This window comes from Gavialis gangeticus, unplaced genomic scaffold (genome assembly GCF_001723915.1).
Source record: "Gavialis gangeticus isolate Ggan-Ray unplaced genomic scaffold, GavGan_comp1, whole genome shotgun sequence".
Classification (NCBI taxonomy): Eukaryota; Metazoa; Chordata; order Crocodylia; family Gavialidae; genus Gavialis; species Gavialis gangeticus.
This window is the reverse complement of record NW_017729030.1, coordinates 18,133,292-18,142,767: the sequence shown is the minus strand read 5'-3', so window position 1 is coordinate 18,142,767 and position 9,476 is coordinate 18,133,292. Positions and strand designations below refer to the sequence as shown.

Genomic DNA, 9,476 nt, shown 5'->3' with positions numbered 1-9,476 from the left:
CACACACACACACACATACACACACACACACACGAACGAACGATTCACTGTTCCTAAATATCTAATGAAATATCCCACAGTTTCCCTAGACGTCCTTTTATCCCTATTTTACTGTTGCAGAAACTAAGGCACAGAACAGTTAAGCACACATTCTCTTGAGTTCTATGCTACTACTCTAAGTGTCACCAATCATTTTTCTGATTACGTTTTGCTTGATTGTGGTTGGTATAAATGGAAAATATCAACAGGGAAGATGTAGCATGTTGCTACAAATGTCAGCACCTCCGTGAGATAATCATGTGACTATTCTTAACATTATTTTATGAAATAAAGACATGAGGTACATTTGGTTCTTCCCTTTGGTGGACAGTATAAGTCCAGCAGTACGCTGATCTGTGACAGTTAAATATAAATAACATGGGAATTTTACACATGTCTAGAGAATTCCTATTTTTCCCTTATGTAAGGGGAAAAAAACTCATTTTGATTACATTTTTCATGATAGATACACCCCCCACACATACTGTATTCAAAAGAATACTGTAACAACTACTGATTTCTGGAAAAATTCTTGTTTATTTTATATGTGCAAGGAAAGCCATTTTTCTTTGACTTGTTATTTTCATTGATTTATGTATTTATCTCTCTTTATTACTTTTATTTTATTTTTCTTACTGAAAGCGTGAGTTTTCATTTAAAATTTATATGAGTCTTTATGATGTACTGTGAAAAAATGATTTGACCAAGTCTTTTTGAACATCTTGGTAGTATTAGCTATATATGTGCTTTAATCCTGCAAAAGATAAGATCCTACGTGATGATTAAGAATCTGGGCCATATTATTTGGCACTGTTTTGACTTAATTTGAACATTTATTTTCTCAGATGTTTCATCTTATAACCTTGAGCATTGTCTCTCCAGTCCCTATCCCCCTCTGTTTACCCGAGGCTCTACACAGTAGCTCTCAAGGTCCTGAGGTTCTGTTTTGGCTTTGATACATTTCAATGTCTTTGTTCCCATTTGATCCAATAATCGTGCTGCAGGTTGAGTTTCCATCATCAGGAGAATTCAACTTAAATTTTCTTATCCCTTCTATCACCTTCTCTTATTTTGCTGTCTGTCTGAAATGTGGTTTTAAAGGGCTTCTTGAATCTAGGCCCTACTTGAATCTAGCCAAGATTGAACTGCTATAGACAGGCACATGGCAACAGTGGAAAGGAATGTATTTTGATGGGTCAACTATCTTGGTGAACTGATTCTTCTAGGAATGCATCAGCTCACGTTGGACTCTAGGTTGTCTAGATGTCTGAGTTAAAATATGTTCCTGCCATAGAAACATACTTCAACATTTAACTCGGGCTATATCTGCTGTATCCTTCCAAACCTGAGGAAGGACCCCTTGTGCCCCAAATCTTGTATAACATCACAACCCACTAGATAAGTGGTCCAATAAAAAATACTACCAAGTCAAACTTGTTTCTTGCATAGAAAAGCTTGGTGCATTTTTTTCCTTCAGGAAAACGTAGCACAAGTAAACCCAAGACTTTTCTTATCCATGTTGCTGTTAGAAGCCAACCAGTTTTCTCTAAAGCAGAGATGGGCAAAGTACAGCCTGTGGGCCATATCCAGCCTGCCAAGGAATTTTATCCAAGCTGTGGCAGGTCCCATGGCTTGGGGGCAGCCCAGGCCATGGTGCTTGTGGGTTGGTCCCATGGCCTCTGAATGCACAGCGGGGCTGGGGTGGCACAGTGGCCAGACTCCACTTCCTGGCAGCTCCATTATTTCATGGCTTCATAGTTGTTAGGGGTTGGAAGGGACCTTACATCAGGTCTAGCCCCCTTGCACTTGGACAGTAAAGATTGCTGGGATCAGATGACCCCAGCGAGATGGCCATCAAGATGCTTTTTGAAAATCGCCAGGGTGGATGACTACCACCTCTGTGGGGAGCCTGTTCCAAACCCTTGGTACTCAACTTGTAAAGAAGTTTTTCCTTATGTCTACCCTGAAGTGATCCTCAGTCAGCTTGTGCCCATTATTTCTTGTCCTCCTCTTGGGGGTTTGGTGAACAGATGCTCCTTCAGGCCCTGATGTATGCCCTTGATATACTTATAGGCTGCCACCAAGTCCCCTTCTGCAGGCTGAGGAATCACAAGTCTTTTAGCCTTTCCTCATATAAGCTGGTCTCTAGGGCTCTAATCATGTGCATCGCCCTCCATTGGACGCTCTGAAGCTTCTCCACATGCTTCCTGAAATGCGGCACCTGGACCTCAATGCAGAACTCCAGCTGCAGTCTCACCAAGGCCAAGCAGAGAGGGAGGATGACATCCATAGCTTTGCTCAAGATTGACAGTAGCTCCTTATGGCTGCTGCTGCCAGTGCCGTTACTGCTGGACCCAGCCCCACTGCTCAGGCACCCTGGCCTGTCCGTTCCGCATCCACCACTGGGGACACCAGATTGAGCAGGCAGGTGGGGTCTCAATGGAGGCTGACCCAGAACTCTGTGACAGGCACCAGTTCTTCAGGCAGGGGCATGTAGGGAGTGGATCACAGTTCTGCTCTGGGCCCTGGCCCCATGCTGTCACTGCCCCATGATCCTGGCCCTGCCTGCCCGTCCTGCTCCCGGATGCCACTCCCCACCTACCCACAGCCCTGTCCCATCCACCCAGCTGAGCACAGGGTTACCAGGCCAGTCTACTGCCAACCCTGTGGAGCCAGCATAGTTTAAGAGAAAGTGAAGCTGAAGTTCTTTTGCTAATAATTGAGATTTTTGTACCATTTGATTTTTCTTTTGGTATCCTGGGATGTGTGTGTGTTAAATGGGTTTGTGCTATATTTATCCTCCTATTGCTGCCACTTCTATTGCATATCAAGTTACTGATCTTTAAAACAAACTAATTTCACATCCAGAAGCAGATGCAAAAGATGCAGTCTATCACCATGAAGGAGGAGTTACTTTCTCATTTGGGGATTAAGAAGTGAGATGGGATCTTGAAACTACATTCATGCTGAAGTTCTTACATTGGCACTTATAGTAATGGCAGAGTGCCCATCTCAACAGAGAAGGCATGGAAAATACCCTAATCATTATCTTGCTTCTCTGACAGTGAGAACCAGGTTTAATTTTTTGTTTCATGATCCTTCTGTGCTTGTGCATACATCTGAGAATATGAAGGGAAGAGAGTGGGCTGAGTACTGTAATAGGAAAGCATGGATGAACAGGGACATTTTATGGAAAGCATAAGGCTTGCTTACAGTATTCATAATAGAAAGCTTTGTATATTTAAGAAATATCAAATAGAAAAAATATGGTTTGTACTGAAGAAAAAGTTCTCACAAAGATTCAGCCCTTCTGTAAAATAGGCTGAATTTGGTTCTTTGAGCATGCTTGCTAATGAATGAAGTCAGTGTGTCAGAACTGTGATACAGTATAACTCCATGCTTTAACAAGTGAAAAGGTCCTACTACAGTATTTTGTTATACAAAATACCTTCACCTAAGACAACAGTGGGATTATTTATGGAGGTCTTTGATAGGGCATATTTTGAGGATCATTGAAGCTGATTTTGCTGCTGGCTCACTATGTGTCCTTAGGCAAATGTTTTAACCCAGGGGCGGGCAAAATACGGCCCGCTGGTTGGATCCAGCCCACCAGGTGATTTCATTCAGCCCGCGGGTACCCACCAATTACCTGTACCCCATTCAGCCCATGCACTTTGCTCCCACCCTTTTGTGGGTTGGTCAGCACACACAGATTTTGGGTGCAGCTGCTGTTGCCACTGCTGCAGCCACTGGGGGACCTGCTCCTTTTCCCCGGCCTCCAGTGGCTTCTCCTCATGTCCTTGCTGCAGCACTCACTCTAGGCACCAGGTACTCCCACCCCAAAGGGGTACTTAAGGGGTGTGGGCGGGTAGCACTTTTGGTGTCAGAAGTCACAGGTTAGGGGGTGGGACTTCTGGTCCCAAGATGGTGACCAGGGGGCAGGGCACCTGTCAAGGAACGGGCTACTGATGCAGCCCTCGACAGCTCACTAAAGCTCATTAAGTGGCCTTCCAGCTGAAATAATTGCCAACCCCTGGTCTAACCTTTCTGACCTTCAGTTTACCCATATGTAACAGACTTCACCATACTGATATTCCTGTCACTCATCATCTTAGACCACCTCTGTCTTTCTTATTAGCAGGAAACCTATGCCTATAACAGTATTCTTCCTTTGTACAAAATTTTCCACTCCCCCAGCTCTTCTTTAAATCATCATTTCTTTCAAAGCAGCAGTTCCAAATTTCTATTGGCATCTTCCACCAGAACTCAAAGCTAAATAAAACAGTGTAGCCACTTCAGCATGACCCAGGCTTGTTTTGAGAATATCTCCCTATTCCTTCAAGATGCACAGAACTGTCTCCCTACTTCAAAGGCCAACCACTGCAGTCCCAATGCTTACTCATCATACCTTTTCTCAAGGAGAGGAAGCTCCTGAACAGCTGGATCTCTTTCAGCTCCCTTCAGAAGAAGAAGCCCTCATCATCTCAGGTCCTCTCTCCCTAATGCTATGCATTTCTTCCATTTGGGCGACAAATCAGCTCCTTCTCAGTAGGGTCTGATATTGAATTAAGCAGGATGTGTCCTTTAGATGAAGTGAACTAATGAAGAGAGCTAACTGGCCCCTCAGGTCCCCATTAATGCTTTTTGGTTGGTGGTTTATGTAACCCACCACAGCATCTGTAAAATAAATTATGCTTACCTTGCAGGAGTATTTTAAAGCTTAATAAACATGGACCTTTAATCACCACACTAGGGAAACTCAATACTCTACTGTGAAAAATCTACTGCAAAAAATCTACTGCAACAGTATGTTTACAATCTTCTATGAAATATATATTAAAAATGTTTGACTTCTCTCAGTGCAGCATGTGAACTTGCAATGAGAAGACAGTAAGAACAGAGCAGAGAAGTTAACATATTAAAAAGGTTGCCCTTGTCCTAATAGTCCTTGAAAAAGAAAAAAAACACAAGGCATTGGAAAGAGTTTAGAAGTTTCTAATTTTATAAATACACACACACGATATAAAAAGTTCCACTGAAATGTAGGAAAGTTTAGTTCACCTTTTCTTCAAACCAATCTCTGCTTCATTGATTTACTACAAATCATGGAATTCAGTTAGTGTTACTGCTGGCTTGTCTTCACTACCTAAAGAAATCTATTACACTTTTGGTTTGCAACCTGATATGAGAACCTGATGTTTTCAGTGTAGCAGATGTTTGATTCACATCTACAGTCTCTTAGATTCCAATCCCTCTAAACAATGACTAGGTTTGTTGGACTTAGCTCATGCAGAGAAATCCAGTGTTCCACTAGCAGGGTGGAGTTTGTCATTTTTATGGTAAGGGAACCTTTAAAACATCCTGCTACTTAGCTTGCCTGTTTTTCCATTGCAATCTATATCTGTGTCATTTTCATTGCTCAGCTAAATGAACAATGCTAAAGAAGAAAGAATGAATGGAGGCATCTTGCTTTGTATTTTACCTTTTAAACTACATTCATTTTAAGGCTGAAATAACCTTTAGGGAAAATATTTTCAAGCAAGGTTCTTTGTGTTGATAACCCTTTTAAGCTTCATTTCTTAAAATATTTTCAGAATAAAGAAAGCAAAACTTGAAAGGATTTCATGTTTCCTTCCCAGCCTTAGGGTTGAAAGGGTATGGGTATTTAGTTTTTGGTTGGTTAGTGTTTTGTTCTGCACTATATAAGGGTCTTCTTTTGCAAGCAGAGCAATAAGTATCCTATCATCTCAGCTTATATCATCAAGAAAACTGTGAGGCCATAGACTAAACTTTCTTCATTTTGAGCATACACAAAACCCACCTTATTGACTCAAGACCAGTTTGTGACTCCGTGTGGCCACAGTAAAGGGAATAGCAGAATTAGGCTTTTCCCTATAGTCTTCCCTCCACTCTTTCCTCCCCTCCCACCATTTTAGCTCCAGTAAAGATCTCTGAATCTTGGATGTAGACGTGAAGTGGGTGTGGGAATTGGTTACATGACTGACATGGTGTGAAGTTACAAGTTACACTTAGACCATACAAAATCCGTGGAATATTAAGCAGTGTTAATAGAACATGCACTAAGCAGTCATACAAAGCTCTGACTTGCCACTAGGGGGTTGGCATGCAGGGATGTGGCTAGAAGCCAGGACAGCTGGGTTTTATCCATGCTCGGGGTGGGGCATGAAGGGGAAAGGGGGACAGAAAGAAGCGCACTGTGGGATGATGGAGGACTGCAAATTGCTTGTCTTCTGTGAAGCAGACTAAAGTTACCCTAACATGATGTAGGTAGCATGGCCCTGCATTGCTTTAAATGGCATAACTTTGAGACTTAGAAGATGCTTAGCACAAGTAAAGAGCTTTAATGGGTAGATACTTTTGTTTTAAGTGTCACTTGTTTGAGCTAAGTGTAACATACAACTTCACCCTTATTCTCTTTGTCCTGTTCAAGCAAGTCAGAGGGGGGTGGTAAAGAAGACCATGGACTGGGCACTGTTCTGTCCAACAAAGCCAGATCGGCACAGGGTGGGGAAGGAGTTTCACCCTTTTCAGGGCTGCAGTCACCTACTTCTTTTAGTCATCAGGTAAGGATTTATGACTTTGGGTGCAAACAGGTGTTGCCTTTGTGCCACCATGACAATTGTTATGGTTTGCAAACACATCTATGCCATTTGTCACTCCACAAATGTTCAAACTGGTGGCACCAACAAAAGGTAATATTTTCTGCAGCTTTATTGCAACAGACATCTATTAGCTTTATGGCAGAAGAGCATGGCAGCCTGGAGCTGCCCATACTCTCTAGCCACCCTGGGCTGGCACTTCTGGGGCGTGAGGGGCCTGATCTTGCACACCCAGGACATTCCAATCCAGAATCAGACCCCTCAAGCCATGGCAGCACCCTGGGCATGCCTCTTTGGGTGCACCCCTGCAAACAGGGAACACATTGCCCATTGTCCCTCAGGATCAACAGACAGCACAATGGGTGATGTGTGATTTGCCCAGTGAAGCAGATCAGCTGTGCTAGGCCATATCCAAGCAAAGCTGATCCACTTCATATGGTGACATCTCTGTATACCCTTTGAATCTAAATTCTTTCCTTGGGCTCATCATGGGATGGGCTGACCCTTCTCTCCTGCTCCCTGCCCTAGTTCCTTGGTCTCTGGTTCCTAGACTATATCATCTGACCTCAGCTTCTCTCCCAGCTTCCTGACTCCACCTTTTGCTCTTGACTTGCCTTGTGGTTTCTAGTCTCTGGCTCTAGATCCTTGACTTGACAACCCAGTTCTACACCTGGGCTCAGATCTCAAAGCTGCCTCTTGCTCTTGTCCCAGCCTGTCCAAGGTTCAGCTCTGCGCTCATGGAGCTGGGGCTGAAACAAGCTCCCAGCCCCCACTCCACAATCATGTGATTGGGGAGCAAGGACTGGCATCTCCCTGCTGCTGGGCAGAGGGATACTGTCTCCAGCTGGGCTCTGGTGGTGGACCCTTCCCTGGCAGTAGTCAGCTTCTGAGGGCAGGGAGAAATCTCCTGCCCCCTGCTGCCCAGCTGACCGGGGGCAAATTTGCTCCTGGTCAGCCATCTACACATGCTATACTGAGCTGTAATGGATTTGCTACTTGCATTTTCAGGTAGTAAATTAACTGCTGAGTAGAGGAAATTACTGTGCAGTAAGGGTCAGCACCTGTAGATGGAGATGCTTACTGTGGATTAATTAGCTGTACTATACAGTAAAGCGCCTAGTGTAGACACACCCAGTTATCCTGAAATTCTAGGGTACTCCTCCAGTTTTATTTGGATTCGAGTTGAGAGGAGAGTTTAGAACATATTATTCAAAAACACTTATAGCTATATGTAAATGGAGCTTAACAAACAGAAGAAAGCTACTTTCCCACCTGAAAGAGGTTATAAGCTAACATTACAGTTGTTTAAATATTACGTTTTCCAGGAATAAGGATGTGTTATATAACCTAAGTTTTCTAAAGCAAGGTTACTGTATTGGAATGAACAGCCAAATGGGTAATGTGGCAGAATACTCGTGTTTATTTTAATAAGTTTAATATCAAATTATTAAGCATGCAATTTAATTTTTTAAAAGAGTTATCTTGTGTCCAATTTAAAAGGAAAAACAATAGCATATTGTCAAGTAAAGTTTTTGTATCAGGGAGAAAGGATAATCAGGGAGACATTCGTGTTTAATTTTTTGTATATTACTGTTCTTGTATGGAAACTAAATGTGCTGTCTCATTGGTATTTTTAAAGTGCTGGCAACAAATGTGCATGTCCATACCACTGACCTCAAAAAAAAAAATCATGTCTAGCCTCGTTCCCTGGCTTGCATGTGGGAAATTTTGAATTAGCGAATGGAATATGTGTGGCCTGAGTCCTGCTAAGCTTGCTAGCAGCTGATACATTGTGTCAAAATTGTTCTGCATACTTGTAACTTAAATGTGCAGGATTTTGAAGGAGAGACCTGCAAACATTACCACGCTACAAAACTGTCTAAAACAGTTGTTGCTGATATAACACTGGCCGGAAAGCAGTGGAGTGGAAGTATTTCCCCTAAGCCTTCTGCTGAGGGCTTATCAACTGCTAGTAATGCCATACAGATAATTGTGTCTGTCGGTGTTATGCTAAGCCAAACTGAAAACATATTCCTGTATCAACCATTTATTTCCGAAGTGATCTTTTGGCAGTTTGTGTTTTTAAAATTCTCATTTTAATTGGAATTACCTTCTTATCACCCAGAAACTAACTGAAGATCAAAGAGAAAGTGAACCAAAGTCAAAGTTGTTAACCTTTTTTTTTAAAGGAATAATGCCATCATTTTAGGCTTAGCTGCTAAGGACATATCTACACCATTTAGAGGACCACACCAGAGGGCATGATAATGAAGTACTGTATTCCCCTCCACTTGCTCTATGTCCAAAAGGATGAAACAGCTTCCCTTTCAGTGTGGACAGATGTAATGCTTAATACATTCTAATTCTACTTTATAGCCCAACAGTCTAGGTATGCACACCACTTAAGACGAGTATGAACTTCCTGGAACTGGGAAAACAGAATTATTTTTTACCAGTCCCCCACAAATTGGCTTAATGTTATGTGCAGACACAGAGCATTTCATGCCTATGGCCTGAGTCAGTCTTCCAGGCATACCAAACTGTATCATTCCTCACCCCCACCCCCTCAACACATGTAGGGCAAGGGGCTGGAAAGCAGCCCGGACTCTACCATCTCCATCAGTTTCACTTCCCTGCTAGAGACCTTGGGCAGTGGTCCCATGCCCATTTGCCATAGGGGATAGATAGCCAAGTGCAGGGTGGGGGTGATGTCCTGCTTATGGTTCCCAGGGGGCTGGATGCTCTGGGGGTGGCCCATAAGAACTCCATGGCTTGTCAACCCCTGCCCTGGAAAGCCACCTTGTGAATTTAACCTCC

The 9,476-nt window shown here is 43.0% G+C and overlaps 1 protein-coding gene and 1 long non-coding RNA gene across 2 annotated transcripts in view; one reads left to right on the top strand and one right to left on the bottom strand.

Moving 5' to 3' along the window:
* Positions 1-9,476, top strand: part of ARSJ (arylsulfatase family member J) — a 78,481-nt gene that overhangs the window by 13,753 nt on the left and 55,252 nt on the right. The gene's annotated exons all lie outside the window — the stretch shown is intronic.
* Positions 2,153-9,476, bottom strand: part of LOC109301097 — a 22,819-nt gene continuing 15,495 nt past the window's right edge. The window contains exons 2-3 of the long non-coding RNA XR_002098429.1: positions 8,781-8,787; positions 2,153-2,260 (exon numbers count right to left, since the gene is read on the bottom strand). This is a non-coding gene — a long non-coding RNA (uncharacterized LOC109301097). The remainder of the gene's footprint in view (positions 2,261-8,780; positions 8,788-9,476) is intronic.